Source organism: Brienomyrus brachyistius, chromosome 8 (assembly GCF_023856365.1).
Source record: "Brienomyrus brachyistius isolate T26 chromosome 8, BBRACH_0.4, whole genome shotgun sequence".
Classification (NCBI taxonomy): domain Eukaryota; kingdom Metazoa; phylum Chordata; class Actinopteri; order Osteoglossiformes; family Mormyridae; genus Brienomyrus; species Brienomyrus brachyistius.
In genome coordinates this window covers 20,435,765-20,456,251 of record NC_064540.1, presented here as the reverse complement: position 1 = coordinate 20,456,251, position 20,487 = coordinate 20,435,765, and the positions used below count along the sequence as shown (strand labels likewise).

Sequence of the window (20,487 nt, the reverse complement as noted above, 5' to 3'; positions counted from 1 at the left end):
CTAAATCCGGTTGTCGTGGACCCCAGACAGTCCATATTTTTGCTGCCTCCCTGCCTCCTGCCAATATGCATACTTGACCATTCCTGTGTTCTTGCATACCCATTTGATGTCATCTTCCATTGCCAAAGTGCAGTTCCAATACTCAAGAACAGAAGAACAGAGGAAGCACAAATCCCTGGATGTCTTTCTTGTCCAGCCCTAAATATCAAGGATGCATCGGCTGCATCAGAACAATCCCATGATCCATTGCATCCCAAGTTCGTTCTTGGAAGGCAAGTTAGCAAGACCGGTCTTGCCAAGAACCAGAACAAATACGTTCTTTGCATTCTTGGTATTGATAGACACCTACTGTCTTAACTAACCTGCTGACAGATAACTTCCCTGTATGTAAGGTAAAGCTAAATTGCCTATAAAAACTGTATTTCTTTATATTTCTACTCCTTTATGTGACAATACAACAACCTTCAGTCAAGGAGAAAAGGAAAATCATATGGAGAACAGAACAAAATGCACTGTTGATTTTGAAATTTAAAAAAATCCACCATGCAAGTTATTGAAAAGCAAGTTAAAGTTATTCCTATTTAACAATGCTTTCCAGTATAAAGGTGGCTCAGTGGGTAGCACGGTCTCCACATACCTCTGGGGTTGGGGGTTTAACATTTGAGACGTAGTGGCACAATTCAGTCGAAGGAGGAAAGTGACGTGGAACACATTAAGGTCTCCGTTGGAGCAACACGACTTCAGGAGAGCAGAAAACATGCCTTCGGGCTGCAGGTAACGTTTCCAATTCAGGGAGCCGGGTTTAATAATGTGCACCTCATTTCCGGGGTGCTGCACATTCCATTTTCATACGCAGGTTACGTAAATGATGACAGGGCAACAAATTCCTCTCCGGGTTCATTTTGCTACGTTCAACCACAGAAAGATGGTGCCCCCCACTCCCCCTATAAAAGCGTAGATGACGTGAGGTTTATAATTTACTACCCATCTCAAAAAAGCAATTTCAGGGTCCATTACGACAATTTCTCTGCTCCAGCTCTGTTGTTTGCAGTGGATTTAGTTTAGAGGTGAGAGTCTAACTGGGCTCTCTTACGATCAAACTGAGGTCTTCCTCCACATTATCGTCCCAATGGCCATAGTGCCTCCTGGCATGAAGCGACCATCATGGCATGCAGAGGAAAATCTAAACTAAATTGGTCATCTGGTGGTTTGAGAGTCTCAGAGGTGTTTCGTATCAGACCAGTGGGCCACGACACTCAGGCGAAGTGAGGCTAGGCTTTCAGTCCGCCCATCCTGAGGCACAAACATTTTCCCTCTTCATCCAATTTGGCGGCATCTCCAGGTACAGAAATACTACAGATTATGAACAAAATCCCCCCCCACACACAGACATACCTTCTGGAATGTTCCATAAAAAGGCCTACACAATAAACAAGCATAAAACCGCAGGTTCATTTTGCCTGGTCATGCTACCCAGTCGCCGCTTTCCGTGTTTCTTACGTCTGAATCTATTATTACAAACAAATGCAATAAAAGCTTTACACTGTCGAATTACTCTGAGGTCAGAAACCACGTTGTTTTTTTCCCCCAAGTCCAATGTAGTCAAGTCAGGGCCAACATAGGGTCACCATAATGGGGTTTCTGTTCAAAATGGCGGGCAAAAGTGCAGAAAATCACAACGCAAGCAAAGCAGGCTTTGAGAGGCTCTTGTTATGATTACATAGAAATGCTTACATTTATTTCAGAGCACCAACAAATCAATGACCCAAGGACAAAAGGGGCGGACTAATGGCTATTCCTCTCCTTTCTGTCCATTTACCAGGATCTATTCTGCTAATTATCGATTTCAACAGCAGCACACATCAGTGACATCATTGAATAAATTAAGAATGGGATCAAGTAAATTTATAAAAAAAAATTTTTGGAATAGACTTTCCCCCAAGTAACTTGATTACTTTATTTTTATATTTGCTTTAAGCAGCAGATAGACAGACACTAAAATAGCTCTGCAATACGGGAGCACAAACAGCATATAAAATAATGCATTGTGTTACACAGTATGCCCATTTAAGATAAAGTGTGCTCAATAATAGACTCATAATGTTTCCAGCAGTAGAAGCTAAAGATATATAAGGATATATATATATATATATATATATATATATATATATATATATATGCGCACAGGCAAGACCCGGTCAAGCATTAGGCTAATGAAAATTTGGAGATTAAATATATGCGTGTGAAAGCCTGCAGGGAGTAGCGATGAAATTGCATTCAAAGGCGACACTGTAAGAGCCATTAGCTGCGACCCAACATTTTGTCAGACGGAGACGGACCCTACAATAATTCCCCGATGACCATTTTCCTACATTCCACTGAGAAAAAAAATGCTGAACAAAAACCAGACATGGATACATTATTTACTTATGTGAGTGCTGATATTCTAACACCCTAATGGAACTGAAGGAAAAGAAAATGACCAAAAGAGATCTTTGAAAAAGCCTATTTTGGTTGTAGCACTCTGTCATTCTGGTGTCGTGTCTGGTTACGGGTCCGTCTGACGTGTTGTTACATGTGCACAGGCCAGTCATAGGTGGGTGTCTATTAAAACATGCTACTCCAACCTGGCCTGTTTTTTTTGGACATTTACTTCCATTATTTAACCCTTAATAAAAACAGGCAACTTTTCTAAGGCCAGGAAACATATGTTGATGCATTATACTCGATCCGTGCTTTTTGCGTGAATTAATATTTCCGAAAACTTTAATCTCGTATGTTTACAGAAAAACTTGTGAGTGGCAAGATTCATCTGTGGAGGTAGCACAACGTTTCCATTGAGAAAAAAAACACTACGCAGGTTACGTTTGTATAATACAATGTCCGTGGTAAATATTGCATTTAAACCAAAATTTCCATCAGAATTGATTTGTGGTTTACAAAGTGTAACAGTTGCCCACAGCTACAATAAAATACGGTTGGTGGCATTTTCTGATAAAGTCACTGGGGCTATCAAAATACTCTGGAGTTTTATGTTAGTAGCATTTTCTGATAAGGTCACTGGGGCTTTCAAAATACTCTGGAGTTTTATGTTGGTAGCATTTTCTGATAAGGTCACTGGGGCTATCGAAATACTCTGGAGTTTTATGTTGATAGCATTTTCTGATAAGGTCACTGGGGCTACCGAAATACTCTGGAGTTTTATGTTGGTAGCATTTTATGACACAATAGCAGATATCAATAAACACAGAACTACTGTGAGAATGTCAGCAAGCTATGATAGAAACCAGTTAAACCCAAAATTAATCACCATTTAACGTAACTATAAGATAGAAAACCTAGGTTACAACAAATTGTATGTTGTAGCAGTAGTAGAGCATTCATTTTTAAGACCAATTTCATAACACGTATAGAGGAGCTCTTACGCACAGTGGCTTCGTGCATAATGAGGAGTTTCTGGGCCTGAAGCGCATTTATAATGTGATAAGTATGCTGACTAGGAAGCTAAATTGGATAGAGCGGAATATCTATCTTATTTTTATGCTATTCGGTGTATGTAACCAAACTAAGGCGTCTTCCGTTATCATTGGGAATCCATAGATTAACAACAACCACAATAATGATAATGAAAACAAAATAAAGAAAATAGTGACCCCCCAAGATAAGATTCACAGAGTCTAGGTCAGTCTGTGAAGCAGGTTTGTCAAAGGAAGTTATTTACATTATGGTACTTGCCATCAGATGGGGGGTTGGTTGTACACCCAAATAGTTCGTTTGGCTTCATTCGTCCCCCTCCCCCTTTGCCTTTATAGTATTACTTTGTGCTCCCACCCCCAATATCAGACTCTCTATGCCTCTGCCTCCCATTTTATTGATTTGCTAACAGTTCGGCTGCCTCTTCTTGAATTGACTCCTAAAAAGCCACGTCTTTCCAGGAATAACACTACTGCTGAAGGTGCTGTAGACATATCATAACCTTAATTAGCCCTGCGTCCAATGATTAATCCAGGAGATATAATGAATTAATTACAATGGAATTGAAAAGCTTCCATTATTATCACCATCTGCTATATACTTCAGGAAACAAATGGGCTGGTAATGAAAGAGTCATTAACACAGATCAACAGAAAAATGTATTCGTAATCGCCTAAGTGGGTGATGGACCTTAATCTCTACCTCTCATTACAACTTCGGCCAAAACATTAAGCTATTGTCTGGGAACCTCTATCTCTGAGGGATTACGAATGAAATCAGACACAGTCAGACATAAATCAGATCCAGACATACTCTCATTAACCTTGCACGTCAATCAGAAACCCTTAATCGGGCAACGCACATTTGAGGAGTCTTTATAAGTGCCAACCTGTTTCAAGGGCACTGTGACTGAAAATAAGGTGAATATCAAATCAAAAGTTTCGTATGAGTGTGTGACATGTAGTGAACTGACATTCCATCCAGAGCACGTGTGTATGTGTGTGTGTGTGTGTGTGTGTGTGTGTGTGTGTGTGTGTGTGTCAGGCTCATCAACTTATTTCTATTAACTGCAGAAAATATGAAAATGTGTTTTTCAGTCGCACAGTTATTATGTCTGTGATGTCTTGATTATGTTTTGCCGCAAATAGTTATAGGATAAATATATTCTAGTAATTTCTGATATTGACCAATATATCAGATACTTATGAAATATTAATTTTGCTTTTTATACTAATGCAATCTTTTGTGAATATGCATACTGCACAATAGGCAGGTCAGCAAAACAACTGTATTCTGTGGTTTTATATCAGCTGCTAAACAACTTAATGAATTAATTCATATTGAAATACACCTGGAGTCGTATTTTTTCCCATAGACAATGGGCACGAGACTGAAAGTCATTACAGAAAGCTTGTTACGTCCTAGTTGAAAACCATCTCTTGCATTCCTGCAACTGGAAAACATTTGCGGAGAACAGACTGGCGGACATGAGTAAATGTCTTTGCTGTAAGCATGGAAGTTAACATCATTCAGAGCCCAGAATGTAAACGGGTGGCATCCACAAGCGACTCCCAAAGCAGACACATCTGTGAACGCCAAGAACATCAGTGCTTGCATTCCCAACTGTATTTGATGGCCTAAATTTCAGCAGATGAGAATAATTTCACCCTCTGTTGAATAAAGAAAATGTTACTCTCTCCAAGGAGAATTTCACAGAAAAAGTGGCAAGGTAGCAATGGGGAAACATGCCTGGAATCACCTTCAGGATTGAGAAAGGGTGGAGTTCCTTGTCCTGAAATTCAGAGGGTGTCAGTGCTGCTTAAAGTATCCAAAACTGGGTTTTTTTCTTGATGGCCGTCATAGACAATATGCCAGGAATCCATCACCGTGAAACTGCGTTCCTGTTATTGAATCCATTGAATTCAGCCCTTCAGTTGTTTGTGCATTTCATATATGTAAATATATACATATATAAATAATTTTTTCCATCGAATTCCCTGTCTGTTCAAATTTTTGATTATCCTATTGCCCTCCCTCTTATTCAGTCCATTCACAACGTGAAAGTGCCGCTGTCTTCATGCTGATTGACAGCGCTTGGCCATACTGAGGTTGCTGATAGTTCCAAATGGCAGCTAAACTAATTGAATTGATGAGATTGGGGACAACAGGATTAGTAAGTGGAGATGTTGATCTCGTGTCATGCAGGTGGAAGCGCAGAGGAGGAAAAAATTAAATGGGTCGTCTGCAAATTTCATGGATTTTTTTAAAGCGGTTTCTTTGTGACTCTATGGGGAGTGACATAATAATCTGTGAAAGTAATGCTTTAAGACTTGAATGCAGCATAACTCTGAAGTGCAAGAAGGGTATCTGAAGGATATTTTAGGCCAGGATTTTAAGGGGGTCCTGCTGGTTTTGGGTTTAATTGAACTTGTATTTATTTAGGCTTGATGGTGGTGTAGGTTGCCCCCCCCCCTTGTTCTTCCTGTTACTTTTTGTGAAGGGTATTTTTTGTTGGTTCTTTTGGCCTTAGTTGAGATCAAAAGCAAAGGCTTTTTTGTTTGTATTTCCATGCATCCATTTTCCATATAATTTGACCAGTTGGGGATCCCCTTAAAGGTGTAGCTGCCTGATATATTTCTGTAATTTCAACTAGAAGCTTACTGGCTATAATTCCGTGGCTCTAACCAGTTCATGACCACTGCTTCCTCCCCGCCTCCTTACAAGCCTTGAACATTTTTTTTATCTACCATGACACCCCCCCATCAAGGATGTTAATAGCTATCGAGTCCAAGTTAATGGGCAGAATGATGCATAGAGAAAGGACAAGAAAAGGGTTTTTAACCCAAATGGTGCCAGTGCACGTCCTCAGAGAGCTACCATGTGACAAATCGCCCATGGTTCGAGACAGATGTCACCCCCTGAAAAATGGCCACCCCCCCATGCCAATCGCACGCTGTGCATTTCGAGCCACAACGGCAACTGAAGCCTTAAAAAGGCGCAGCGCCTATATTAGCATCTAGTCACAAAGATCATCCATCTGCATCCACCCACCCAAGGCCCCCTGCTGCGTGATGAGTGTTTTGTCCTTTCCTTTATTCCTGTCTCCATTTACAAAATAAAATGCATCGCTTCATTAGCCCAATTGAAATGGTCCTGGGGGTTGAGCCTGTTGACTTCTCCTGATGTATAGCAGGCCCGCAGCTTCAGCTTGGCTAACTCTGCCAAGGACGCGGGCAGAAAGGCCTGCTGGGTCCAAAGCACTGCTTTCAAGACCAAACCATGGCACGCCAGGACCCTAGAAACACCACCTTTTCTGCTCTCCACAAGTCTCGTGAAATCCCATCCTTCCAAGAGATCAGATTTATTGTTGAGTGCTTTCATGTTATTATGAATGATTCCGGTGGGGGTGGAGGGGAGCCTATACTATATACTATATACAGTGTGCATGTGTGGGTGATGAATGTATGAAATGTGCAGGAATGCATGTCAGAGCAAGCAATTAACTCGATTTTTGTCATTTTTCGAACCCCATTTTCTTCGTTCAAAAGTCATTGCAAGTGCCCGGAAAATTCCGGTTACTGTGGTGTTTCTGGGTTTTTTGGGCCGTGTGGCCGTGTTTGAAGGTGTCGTACAGTTTTTTGGTTTGGGAAAGCAAAAATCCCTGCTGCTCTGGCCCACTCTCACCACTTGAGAGCTATTTCACATTTGACCCACTACCCATCTCTCAAACCCTAATGGGAGCCACTGAACAGAGGACCTTCAGAAACGGTACGTTTTGCACCTTGAATGTCAATAAAAATTTTTGTGACATTATGGAGATGCCCCAGTAGGGGGCAGTCTCTGGATTTTCAAATTCAGTCCCTATTTGGCACAACCTTTTTAGTTATCAATCTTAGACGGCCATTTTTGCTAATGTCCTTCCCTTGGCATCAGGCAAAACACACGCCCTGACTTACACTCACAACTCTTTGGTTGCCACATACCCATTACGTCTGCGCCCAGGCAGCGCGCTCACTCTCGCCAGCTGCTTTACATCATGCCGTATCTGTTGGATGTACCATGCACACTCCACAGGTTGCGGCCCTGGGCCAATTTGTGCTGCAAAGAAAACATCCGCTGGGCTTTAATCTCAATATTTCCCTGGCATCTGCTGATTGACAAAGTTAACCAGGAGCTGTAGGACGACAGGAAATCTGCACATTTTCGTAGCTCAAATTTCAGTCAAGGCCTAAGTAAAAAAAAAAAAAAATGCAGATAAAAATAGTGACCTTGGCTGTCAAAGTGATTGTCAGCTATATATATTCCACATGTATTACGTGAGGGGGGGCCTTGCTTGTTTGAATAGCAGCCTTGTCGTGCAAGATTAGAGTCCCATTTATCAATTCCACGTTTGCCGATGGTGGTTTTAAAGACTGCGCTCTGTAGAACGGTATCTCTGGAGACCAGACAGCAGCAACATCCAGGACAACCTGGACCAATACAACAAGATGGGGAGGGGGTGACCATTTTCTGGGAGTGGAGTACTATATTGCATTTTTGCCTTTCATGAGAAAAAAGTCATGGCTATATGATCCCTGCAAAATTACTGATAGACTTTATATTTTGCTGCCTCGAACCCAGATCTTTTAAGATTTAATACCACGAAACAGTCACCAGAACCTTATTATGTCCATTTAGGCCAGTAGTCTCCTGAAGTTCAAGCTACTTCTACAAAGAAAATTCTCTGCTATCAAGCTAACGAATCGCAACAGTATATATTTTCCCAAATGGGGGGGGGGGGGGGGGGGGGGATTGAAAGTTGTGGTATGATCGACTAGAAATATCTTGGCGATCGCGATGGACCGGTTGGTTTACGCCATGCACGTTGGGTGACAATTAGCAATCAATTCACAAAACTGATTAATTTTTCAATCCACTGATTCCGAGAACCGATTGGGTGAACTTGCGAACACAACATGCACCACTTGCAGCATGGTTGTCAAGCACCCAGAGGCTTTTCATTAATATGCTACCTTTTCTGCAGTCTTTCTTGACTCTTACTATGAGCAGCAGACATCGTAAAGATTATTTACCCATGTTGGTCTCTTGTACCAAAGAGCAAGGCGCTCAACATGAAAATACTGTATTTTCTGTTTGGCCAAAGTTCCAGCTCATCTCCACAACTGCTGCTGTCACTCAGCGTGATTATCCGCATTGCCAGCAGATGGGGCTAAAAGGACTGTTTCCAATACGGAACAGGAGGCACCTAAATTAACCCTTCCTGGTCAAATTATCGACAAGGACAATATGCACCATCCACATGTTTAATTATAATACTGGCACCAGCCCTTTGGGCCCAGTGTGCATGCAGAGTTTTGAACTGCCTGGGTTTTTAATCACTTCAGCTTGGTCAGCTTTTAGAAAATATCTAGTAATAAGTTATAGACCACAGATGTTTTTTTGTTTTAAAGTCAAATAAGTGTCTAATGACAAGAAATTCACATTTTTGAATGATACCAATATACTAATCCTATAATTATTACATTCAACAAGGATTAGTTAGAACAGTTTAAATATCACATCCTTAAATTTGTTCTTCGTCCTAAACTTTATTCATTTAGAAGACAAACAAACGAAACCTTTGTTTTTACATCATTGATTTAGCACCATCTTATTAGTACAATGGATTCTTGAGCAAAGACTTTATAAGGATTAATATGTATGTCAGATCGAAGCCAGAATTCACTACATCAAGACACCTTAATTAGAGAGGAGGCTGTTGGAAGCAGAACCACCGGCCTGGATATGGAAACACTAGTTTAGGCTGAGGAGGACATCAAGATAATAAGGCACATTCTGGAGATGGAAATGTATTTATGGTAGCAGCCATGAACAGAGATACTTAAGACCTGAGCAGCTTTATCTTCAGCAATGATGTAACACCACAATGAAAGCTGCTTAATTTGTAGTGCAGCAAATGTATGACTAATGCATCTCAAAATTATTTTCAGACCTCAGACAGAGTGGTTGTTTGTCTTAGGTCTTTAGAAAAAAGGTCAGGTTGTTTTTCCATTACGGTCAGCGCTATCTATTTTGCATTGACTCTTTCTTCTGGAGAACATAGCAAAAGGCTACCGGCCGCCAACCCCGCCCCCACCCATCTCGTTAGAGTTCAAAGCACAAAATGACACCTCCCTCGCAAACACAAGGGGATCGGGTGTCCCTCTTTGTTTGACATGCACCTTTAGAAGTGATGATTACAGGGGCTTGACCTTTTTATCCCCCTCCCCAGTTCTCATAAAAACACCTCAGTAGATATTTTTCACAAAAAAAAAAAAAAAAACACAGAGACCCGATCTTGAAGCCCCCCAGGACAGAGCCTCGCCCCCTTTTCCCGGCCACGCTCTAGGAATGTGGAATTTGGCCTCGCCGGGACGAGGCCTATTGCTTGCCACCACACAGGAGACGAGAGCCATCTCGTCTGCTCTTCGCTGTTGACATGGAAACCACGAGAGTGGACCGCCCCAAAGTGAGGCCATGTCTACCTGTCAAATCAACCCCCCCCCATATATCACAAGAGTGTTCTGGGGTTGCAGGTTACGAGAGAGTCTTTGCAACTCGTGTAACTTTCACAAATCTGCCAAGAAAATGGTAGAGGATGGTGAAGTTGAGCCATGGGCTCCACTTGTCATCACTTTTACTTACCCATGGATCTCATTGTTCACGTTTAAATTTGACACATGTGGGGGCATTTTGTGGCCCTGCTTCCCGCCAAGTAGCAACTGACAGTATCAAAAGCTAAATAATAAAGTCCTCCAAAACATTAAACTAAATGTAAGGACGTGCTTCAACATGTCTTGCTGGGGTATTTGCTGCCTTCTCCATTTCCTGTTTGGCATCATAATATAAAAGCTCAAGATGCTCGATTTTCTATACTGCATTAGATGTACTCTGACCAAGTTAGCTGCATAAATAATTTAGTATATGCAAACTATACATACAAGCTTCTTCATCGGTAATTCCCAAGAGTGTTGAGTTCCACCACTCATCCGTAGAGACAAAGCATTAGGCACACTGAAAACAAACATAGAATTACAATGCCTTTTCAGTCTCAAAACAACTGGAGAATTCCATGTTTGTGGAGGTTTTCACCTACAGTTAGACACCTTGGTGAGTTTATCTTGCCCCTGACTGTTTGCTCATTGGTGGTCCTGCTTCTGCCCCAGGTCTCATATTGTATGGCTCCTTGCATAGGTTCTCGACTTTACTGGGACCTTGTACTGGATAAGTAGGATGGATGAATAGATAGAGAAGTTGGGAGCTTCTTTTTTTTTTAATAAGAATTATACATTATTGAGGGTATAAACTTGATACCTCTTCGCCGTAGTATCATAAACAGTTAACGGCTAAATCCTGTAAACCGAATAATAGCTTTCAAATTACAGCCAATGTCTTTGGTAACATGGTCTTGCTCAGACTTTCTTAGAGAGTTACAAAGCTCAGTGGTAGAGCAGTGGTGACACTTTGAAAAGCTACACAAAACAAGCTCTGAACAAGCTCCTGGGACGTGTCCCATCCTGCCTGCATTCCTAGCCAGAGAGACAACCTATGGAAAATTCCACCAGAGAAAATGACAGGAAAGACGCAGAGAGTCAGAAGAAAAGAACAGGGAATATCTGCTCATGTCACTGGTACCATGACGCGACATTTTGTGCGAACGAGCCGCTCTTGTACTTGGTTTGATTTTCATTAATTACTCGGGGAACCCGAAAGCTGGTGGACGATTCATTATTTTTCTCAGACGAGGAGTAGCAGGAAATGAGTCGTCCCTCGCTACTGTCAACTTTTCTGTCCAGAAAGAAACGGCGTCTCTAAATGAAGCTTTGAAACACACACAGAAATGTAGATTTATTAAAGTACAGTGATTGTGTCTTCAAAATGAGGAAAGTTTGCTTGTGATGTTGTTGGAGACAAAAAGCTAAATAGCAGAGACCAATTTTCTCTAGCAATAATTTCATACATGCATAAATAAGTCAGAGAACATTAGCTATCAATGGATATATTTTTAGTCCCAATTATGAATGTTTAGGGAATATGTAAGTGTTTTTTTGTCTGTCCTATCCCCACTCTTACAGCCCTTCCTGCGCCCCACAAGTGAATGAAGTTGAATTGAGAAACTGCAGCCGGTTGGTTGTACTGGAGTATGATGTTATGACTGAAACCGAGCAAAAAGACATAAACGCTAACATTTTCTTGACAGCTGACACGTCTGTTTGCTTGGAGATCTAGAGCAACAGGCTGTGGCCATCTACTATGGCCAGAATCGGGGTGCATGAAAGACAAGAGGCAGGTGCCAGAACATGGATATTGCAATACTTGTTCCACTGAAAGACTTCATCATGTGACATTGTATGACAACAAACAGATGTCATTATAGACCTGACGTGTAAGATTACGCCGTATGTGGTGTTCCTTACATATCATATCGTGTTACGTTTTGCTCAGAATATGAACTCCGCCGTGACACCAGATCATTGGTGCAGCTCCATGGCGACACCAAAATGGTAGAAATGGCTGTTTTTTTTAAATAAAAACCGGCACCCACTTTGCTTAGCCTGCCTATATTATAGACTTGACACCACAAACTGCAGTTATGGCACATGACACTCCAGAGAGGCCATGAGGCGGGAATTCCTGCAGTGGAAGAATCTGCAAACCGTACGAACGGATCCAGCAGGTCAGGACCCGTTTTGGCTGTTGTGCACAGCTGCTTACTCCCCTGAGCGGAGCCACTGATGCCTCGAGATGAACATCAGCTTCATTGTCCACCTCCAACCCCATCATTTCACAATGCACCTGAAATTCGTACATTTTGATTTCCTCCCAAAGCCCAAAAACATGCAGTTGCAAGTGAATCGGTGACTGTAAATTGTGCAAAGCCTGTGATTCTGTGTGTATACAGTGCCCACAGTCTAGGGATGCTTGCATCGGTTTCATAACAAAAGTCCATTGACAAGCAGTGTTTAACATACCTGCACATATCTTCCACGCAGACATTTTCTTTTTATTTTCATAATTTTTTTGACTGTCTCATTCAGTTTTGTTTTTGCCATTTTGCTATTAATTGCAGTTATAGTCACTGGCTGCCAAAGGGACACTAAATGCCAATGTCTGCTGTTTTATGTCATTGCAAAGGTGTCACCAATTAAAAAGCACCCAGTGGGACTGCTTATCAATTAACTTTTTAACTCAGAACAGCTGTTTTAGAACTTTAATTTTGGTTTCAATTTATTACTAGTTAAAATGAATCTTACATTGAAAACTGCTGATTGTTTATAGTGTGATTTACATTTTGTAAAGAAATCAATGAAGTAATGATTTTTGCTATAAAACCAATAAATTTGCAATATTTTTACTGAATTAAGGAAATGTCCCAAGACTGTCTGTGAGTGCCGTATGTTTATGTGCCCACCGACATTCAATCCAGGGTATATGTGTGTGCGTGTGTGTGTGTGTGTCCACTCTACCTCTACATTAGGTCACTGAATGGAGACTCACCCCTGTGATGTGCCAGCATCTCACTCAGAATGCACCTTGTCTTGTGTCCCGTGTGTGGGGCAGGATCTCAAATGGATGGATGGATGGATGGATGGATGGATACAATGGGTCAGATAAGGGAAGCATTTAGAGAGAATTCTCCTAATGGAAAGTCCCCTATTTGTGTAGTTCAAACAGAATGCTTCTGACAAACGTGTAAAAGCAGTTAATTTTTTTTAAACCAGAAAAATCCCATTTATAATCTCCAAAAAAGTTTAATAAGATGGCCACTAAAAACATTTATACCCTTCCGTAGCATTTTATAATGTGCCTCATAATTCCTTTGTGTTTGCAGCGACCTGGTTTGTAAGAAGAAAATGATACTAATATGGCAAACCCTACCTACAGCAGTTAGGATGGAGCCTGGTTTGTTGTTGTTACATCCTGCGCTTTCTCCATGTAAACATTGATGGTGTTTTCTAGTTTGTTTTTTTTACCATCTGGCCAAAAGATTTTGTGATTTGTATGCTTGCCCAAGCAGCTGGCAGGTCAGGTATACATGCATTAATGGAAGCTTGGCTTCCACAAGCGTGGGGGACAGTTTTTAGAAAATTTCAGCCAATCAGTTAATTTGCCGTGGTATGAATTTGGTCTTCGGGGCTGGACAACAGATCCCGGAGATATGAGTACTGGACGATTCTATTGGCAGTAAGTAAACACAGAATAAGCATCAGAATTGTAAACGCAGACCAGTTCTTCAATTCAGGCTCACAACTGAAAAGTTAGGCTTGAAACTTATCAGGTAAAGGACTGGAAACGACATATAAAGCAAAGTACAAACTTTAACATCATAGTAACCGTTTGGCGTGACATGTATTCTACTTTCTGGCCGTGATTATTGATTACACTCCAAGAAGAAATGTCCCCACCAACATGGCCAGAACCTGAGCATTTCAATTAAAAAGACCTGGATTTCATTTCAGCCCTGTGTGCTGATTGGTCAGTCTCCTATAATCAAGCATGTGTCACTAATCTTAATGTGAAACAGCTGGATGAGTCTTTGAATCAAGGAAACAAAATAGTCAAAGCACAAGAAGAACTGAACTGTTTATCCAACCACAAGACTATTTCAGTTTTAAAGTAGTTTGTAAAACCTGAAGTAGATCGTAGTCATGGCATAGATTACGCTGACCTTAGCCTGGGCAAATAAGTGACTGTTTCACCCATCTACCCATGTTAAATGAGTCTCTAAATTCAAGGATAAATGACCTCCCTCAGGCCACAGGGGAAACCTTCAGCCTCAGACAGCTGTCTCGTGAGGTGCCTGACCTTTTCGGGGGTGTATCAACTTGAAACCAGGGTACATCCTCTGAAGGAATTTCATGGGACCTCGAAGAGCCCTTTCACTGGTAAACAGGACAATTAAGTCAGCAGAGGTTGTTGCAGGGTTTGTACTAAAGTGGGGGAAGAGATACAGGTACATGCAACACGCAGTACTCTCATTTGCTGTTGCGACTGTTGCCCTGGATTTATGGTGCGGGTAGCTGTTGTCCGAAACTCTGCCAGCTCACTTCCTCATTTGGCATCACTGTCCTTCAGACCTTAGAAGAACATCCGAGGTAACATCCACAGCGTGAGTCACATGGCTGCCGGCTCTGTCTAACTGAACATGCTCCTGCTAGCTACCCAGAGCAGAAGTACCACATGGTTGCTCAACATTGAAGGTGCAGCCCCTCCCCCGCTGCCCTGGGCCCTTCCTGTGCCAGGTGTGTGCTTTAGGCAGTGTCGGCTTTAGCTGGATGGTGTCCCTTCAGACACAGTGTGACTGATTCCAGACTTTGGGGTCACTGCAGGCTTGGCTTTTTGTTGTGTTTTAGCATGTAATCTTTTTATTGAGGCCTTATTGGGACAACATGTCACCTCGACTGAGGTTTCAGGTGTAAATCTGGATCTTTTGGGAATCGCTTCTAAAACCATCAGGGCTCCAGCACCCCCCGCCTTCTCCAGGTCAGGAACCACCTGCCTTAAAGCAACATTCCACAAACCCCTCCCCCCCCCCCCACCAACCCCACCTTGCTGGAACAATAGCAGAGATAGGAGTCTTAATGTCTTTTTAATAGAGCCTCCCCATTTAACCCCCAAGACGAACAGCTCCCAAGCATTCATTAATAATTAATAATTAATAATTAATGATCCTTTTTTTCTCAGAGAGGTCAGAACATTATATCTGACACTCCAGGAGTAACCAGTTGTGGATTTCCAGGAATGAGCTTGGACAGCCCCCTATTCCGCAAAGACCTTTATATTTCCGGAAAAATTATGATGTCATCAAGTATTTACCATAAAATTTTAAAGCCTGTAATTAAGTTTGTTACATGATACAGTGTAGTTTTCCCAGCATATGTTTTCCTAGCAAAGCAAACTCTACCCTCTGCCCTCTCCCCTCACGTGTCTTGCTTTACTTTGAATCTTTTATACTTAATTTGCCGTTTACACAGGTACAACTACCATGGTTCCTTCTGTCAAGATTTTAAAAGAACAGTGAGATGATTCAGGGTATTTTTTTTTTTTGGTTTATTGAACTCTTCAGATTTCCACCAACCAACCAAGCTATAGAATAAAACAGATTTCTAGGCAAGCTCAATTTGTATTCATAAAGTTTCTAACTGGGCATTTCAAATCTAAATACACCTACAGATGGTATTGGTTTGAACAGAAATGTTATGGTTGAGCAATAAAATTATAACGTTTCATCATTCTTTGCCCTCAGGCAAGATGACTGCGAATTTGGTCTGAAGAAATCATTGGTCATGCATATTGTCAACTCTGCTATCTTGTAATTTTTTTTTCCAGCTGTATGATGAAAAAATCTAACAGTAATCCTTCCTCAAATATACCCACCATAAGTACCTCTTAGTGGGAGTGAGTGAGTTAACCCATCTACGGTCACAAGACGCGCCCTGACAGCAGTGCATTAGATGACGTGAGTGCGCAGCTCCCTGCTGAATCGCATGCCACGGCGCATTCCCGCATTCCAGGCCAGGCAAAGCAGACTGGAGGTCAGAAGTGAGAGGATAGACAGCCTTCGTAAAATGTCAGCATCCTATCATAGGTGTTGAAGCAGAGTCCCAGATCTAGAAAGCCATGTAATTATATATATATATATATATATATAAAAGTTTAAAAGCACTTTATTTGAGGAGGCAAGAAGTGTCATAGTACCCTCTTATTTAATGTATCAATTAACCATAAACCAAGTGTGCACTGATCCCGTGTTCGTTCATCATTAATCGATCATAATGTTTCATGCAGTCAGTATATTAGTTCATTATTTGTACTTGAGTCGTAACTTAGTTACTAAGTTACTCGTGTCCCCTCAAGTAAAGTGTTAGCACAGATTTTAACAACTAAATAAATATCGTGTGAATGTATGTGGAATATAAATGAATTTGTGTATTGCATGATCTGCAGTGAAGCAGTACAGGCTTAGCTGATACAGAGTGATAGCACTTTAGCATTATCGTACAGCTGGTATGTGTGTTCAGGTGCTCCCAGGTGGTATACCATCATATACCATCATATACCCAAGATGGGTCTCATTATATAGCAAGTGTGCTGGCCATGTTTCCAGCTTAGGTAACTTCTTAGAATCATTATGGAATATTGTTCATTCAAAGATGACTGGGATCGAATTCCAGGGTCTACCGCTGCCTAATTTAAGGAATTAGCTGTGTGGGACAGGCTGCTTGCAACCCCTGCCACCCTAGTCAGGACAAGCACGTGGACGACAGACTGCTGGGTGGACGGCTTCATTCCAAAGATCAATCCCCGTTTATGGCTCAGTGCTGGGCAGTTAAATGCTCTCTGCATCAGAAAACATCTGAATGCTTGGTGCCCTCATCAACTTTCCTGGAGAAAGAAGGGTTTACCCTTTGACTCATAGGTGAGAAGCAAAATAGGTAGAGAAAATACTGTTCTCCACAAACCGTGCAAGCTCGAGACTGAGCTCAGCTTCTTCCTGGGAGTAGTCAGTAGTGTTTTCCCAGTTAGCGAATGCATTCCAGCCCCCAGCGTGCCTGGACAGGCACCCCCCCCCCCCCAGTCCCCCCCTAGGGGAGGTGGGGTGTTTATGAGGCCGCTCCTCTTGCTTTGGAACAAAATTCAAATCGGATCTCAATACTGATCTTGGCCAGTGGGTTACTAGCAGCTAGCAGGACTGGAAAAAAAATGTAAAAATGAGTTTTCTGCCATGGAGCTGCTTCTTGTGACACTAATGGAAGGCCGGTTTCAGCTGGACCTTCATGTGTTGCCATGACCTCTTCCTCTTCCTCCCACCCTTATTTGACAGCCTTGTCTCATGCGGCAGCCCCACTCACTATACGTGAGAACCTTTGGTGACATACTCAAAGGCATGCTGGGACCATGTAATGGCAGTGTTGAGCAATTATGCCTCATCACACACACACACACACACACACACACACACATTGCAGATTTTCCCCAGATGCCTGGGGCGAAATTGCTTTTCCTAGGAGTCGCCGACACGCTAGGACAATGACCTACGGCAACACCGTTTGACTCTCAGAACAGATGACAGGAGCCTTTTCTCCGGCACAACGTCTGTCAGCAAATTCCAAACGAACATTTTAAGGATTCTAAAGGTGGTATGAAAGAAAGGGGGAAAAAAACCAAGTCACACAAGGAGTTTTGACTGACAAAGTCAAGATTCTGCAGAGAGGAAAGAAACCCCACAGATTCCACAGAGAAGATAATTACTGCGGTCGGCACTGTAATCGTCAAATGGCCCATCCTGACTGAAGCCAGCGTAACGGTGAGCTTGCGGGGGACCTAATCAGCACGCTGCGCTGTGGACCTCGAACGTGGTGTGCTTGTTAACACCTCACAAAGCGCCAAGCCACAGCACTGAAAAGGAAGACAAAAAAACAGGAGTAACGGCCATAACTGAGGCCCTTCAAAACCTGACCTGTCAGAGCTCCCACAGGGAGAGGGAATGTAAATGTATCTGATGCTGCAGACTGGTCCCAAGGTGTCACAGGCAGGTCATAGTGTGCTTATTAAGTGCAGTTTGCTTTCTGCTGCAGCCTGCTAGACAAAAATATATGTATTTGCCAAAGGCTTCGAAAATTGTTTTAACTGGTCAAAAAGCAATAGTTTACAATAATCCAGTAAACCTAGCAAATTCTGCGATAAATAAACTGGGCATAGTTTGACGACTGACACGAAACAGATCTAGACGGAACTGATATTACCCACCACTCCCAAAAAAAGAGGGAAAACTGAACTGTGACATCACCATCCACGGCCCAGATCTACACCACAGAGTTCAGGGCAGCGTGATGCAAATGTACAGAACAGCATAATATGGGATAGGAAACTCTTAGAGCTGTCTAAGTTGTCGTGTTACTCTTTTTACCGTCGCTAACAATGGCAACTGTAACACTGCAACAACTAACCGTGATGAATAGAAGGACTCAGGTTTTCTAGTGATTGAATGTGAATCTAAGCAGTAGATTCACAAATAAATAACGAATGGTGTGTGTGAATGGGTGTCACCGTGGGACGTTCTCTTTGAGGAAGTGAGATGCAAAGTTCTTGCGACGTTTCCACTGCATCGCCACAGCAATGTGACGCCTTTCGCGTTCAGTTACCTTGTAAGGGAATTCATCAGCCAGGCTTACGTGCTCTTAAGTTTAGGGCTGAAAGGCAAGGTCACTTAAAACGGCTTCAGCCCACCTTAGGATCGTGAAAGGGGCGGGGCCTCCTCCAGGTGCTGCAAAACTATTGGTCCTTGCTGATAGCTAAAATGCCATTACCTGGGTCGAGAAGGTAGACAGCTGAGAGGAACTCCTGAGGGATTTGTCCATGTTCTTGCAGCGGCTGCAGCTCTCCCAAATATTTGAAACAAGTAGTTTTCTTATTTTGTTGTTTTTCTAGTAAATGAAAGTTTTGTTTTGTTTTGTTTTGGTGTTTTTTTTGTTTCTGTTTTTCTCCCTGTAGAAGTTTTTCTCACATGAGAGTTTTCAGTGATCCGCATTTAAGGACTTCTAGTGATTTTACCGGGCTGCTGCAACTCCACGGCAAACAAAAAGGTGAGTAGTCAAGCATAAGGTGAGTGCAGCTGACGAATGAGGACGAGCCCAGCTCAAAATCATGCTTAAAGGGCTGCAATTTGACCAGATTTTACGATATAATTAGCTATTTAATTTTTTTAGCTCATGTAAGTGAGAAGCTTATATATGTAGTTCATGTATTAGTATTAATTTCACCAGTCGTTTGAAGGAAAAATGTTCAAACAATCAGTGTTCAAACTCCAAGTGATGGCAGCAGACAAAACTCCACCCGCAAACGAATAAACAATACAGTGTCACTATTGAAATTTCTGAAAACGATTGGGAAATTTAAATTTTTTTTATAGCAGTAAGCAATACTAATAAACGCACCTGTTTTTTAATGAGGGTGCATTTCAGGTGGACAAAGACCAAACAGGGAAGGGAATCGCTTGAGATTTTGTGGGGGGGGGGGGGTGGGGGGTGAGAGCCTGGGGGGGGGGCTCGTGCTTCCAGTCTATACTTGTCTAGCAGGGTGGGGGCCACTGACAAGGCCAGGAGGCACCTTCGGGGGAGGGGTGGATAGGAGGGCAGGACTAAGAGGAGTGGCAACAGGTTTGATCTCGCTTAGGGACACGCCGGTGCTGTCTTTGCACGTCTGCAGTCGTCAACACATTGCGGCACATACAGCAAAGGCCCATTCTGATGAGCACATGGGGCGGGCGTGGTCCTCCATCTGCGCATGCTCTCCATGGGGCTGCTTTTCCCTGTGTGTGGGGACATGGGTCACCGTTACATACAAGGGCTCGCTGCCGAGGAACAGCAAACGAAAAAGAATAGAATGTGTGATCCTGCCGTACCGTGAGCGATATGAAGCCTTATGAATCCGTGTTTTGTTCTTTTTCGATTCCCAAGATCTCCCACTCTGCCCCGGGTCAGGAGATGCTGCAGTGACAGCAGGAGGAGCCGTCCTGTGACGAAACCTGTCCATGTGTTCTATCCTTCATTCCACCGGAGTCTGTTACTTCTACCCAATCAGATTTCAGTGGTGTGAAGAGTAAGAAACATGGATCTTACCGCGATGAACAGCAGGACTGAGCCGGAAACTTAGAATAAACCAAAGTCACTCCTGATTAATAAAAAAATATGGCAGCAGGACTGATTGGTTCAAAGTACGATGAACCATCATCACAGCCATTACTTTAAGTAGTGATGTTAAATGATCTATCTATCTATCTATCTATCTATCTATCTATCTATCTATCTATCTATCTATCTATCTATCTATCTATCTATCTATCTATCTATCTATCTATCTATCTATCTAAAGAAGGGAAAATTTCCATGGAAATTGTCCGGCTGTAATTCAATCTGACTGTGATTACCAATGGATTATAATAAACCATGCCCTTTGAATTAAAAACACAAA

The 20,487-nt window shown here is 42.3% G+C and overlaps 1 long non-coding RNA gene across 1 annotated transcript; it reads left to right on the top strand.

The window, feature by feature from the left end:
• Positions 1-17,453: 17,453 nt before the first annotated feature.
• LOC125748143 (uncharacterized) lies at positions 17,454-20,487 on the top strand. The gene is made up of 2 exons (XR_007399476.1): positions 17,454-19,100; positions 19,974-20,487. It is a non-coding gene; the product is annotated as an uncharacterized LOC125748143 (long non-coding RNA).